Source organism: Dufourea novaeangliae, unplaced genomic scaffold (assembly GCF_001272555.1).
Source record: "Dufourea novaeangliae isolate 0120121106 unplaced genomic scaffold, ASM127255v1 scaffold96, whole genome shotgun sequence".
Lineage (NCBI taxonomy): Eukaryota > Metazoa > Arthropoda > Insecta > Hymenoptera > Halictidae > Dufourea > Dufourea novaeangliae.
This window is the reverse complement of record NW_015373974.1, coordinates 1,360,437-1,361,357: the sequence shown is the minus strand read 5'-3', so window position 1 is coordinate 1,361,357 and position 921 is coordinate 1,360,437.

Genomic DNA, 921 nt, shown 5'->3' with positions numbered 1-921 from the left:
TATATATCTATATATATATTGTGTTTATATGGTGGACCATAATAAAGCATCCTGAGTAAATATTGTAACCATTATGTGTCTCGCCTATTATTATATGTTCTCTCTTTTTTTTTTTGTTGTCGTTTCTTTTAACAATGCACGAACGGGATCTATCTCATCAGTGGCAAGTCTAGAAATAACTTTTTTTTTGCTTGTTTTTCGATTTGTCCTCGAAATATATACGACCGTGTTGTGTACGATATTTCTCGTCTCTCGAGACATTAAATGTTTGATTCTCAACGTGTCATAATTATTTCCATTCTCGTTAACGTTGCCTCATATAACTCCACTTTCATTTCTTTCTTTCTTTTTTGTCTTTCTTATTAGTTTTCTTCGTCGACAAACTACTAATTATTCTCAAATGCACGGAGAAAAGTTATCAGGAACATATAGCTCGTATCTCTCTCTCTCTCTCTCTCCCCCTCCCTCCTTTTTTTGTTTATTTTCTCTCTTTTTAGTTCACTAAGCTTCGTATGCCTGTCGTAACGAGGAGTACCGATTCCTTTATTATTATTTTTTTGTTCAGTCATTCATTTCGTTTCGTTTAGAGATATGATATGATATAAGAGCAGGAAGTACTACCGTGTGTCGCAGCATGCAACCGCTCCCCCCTCCCTTCCACGCAATTAAGCACAAAGAATTTTCATGTTTCTTATTTCTCTTCGAATCTCCACCCGCCCAAATATTTCTTTCTTTCTATACCAGATAAACCTAACGTCACTTTCCCTTACACGAAACCTTAGAAACTTAGCGTGTCCTACGATATAGGTCTCGAAGTAATGTTCGGAAGAAAGAACCGTGTTGTATATATCGTGCCCCTTTTCTTTCTTCGCGCGTATGTGTATGTGTGTTTGTATGAGTTTGTATATGTATAATATATAT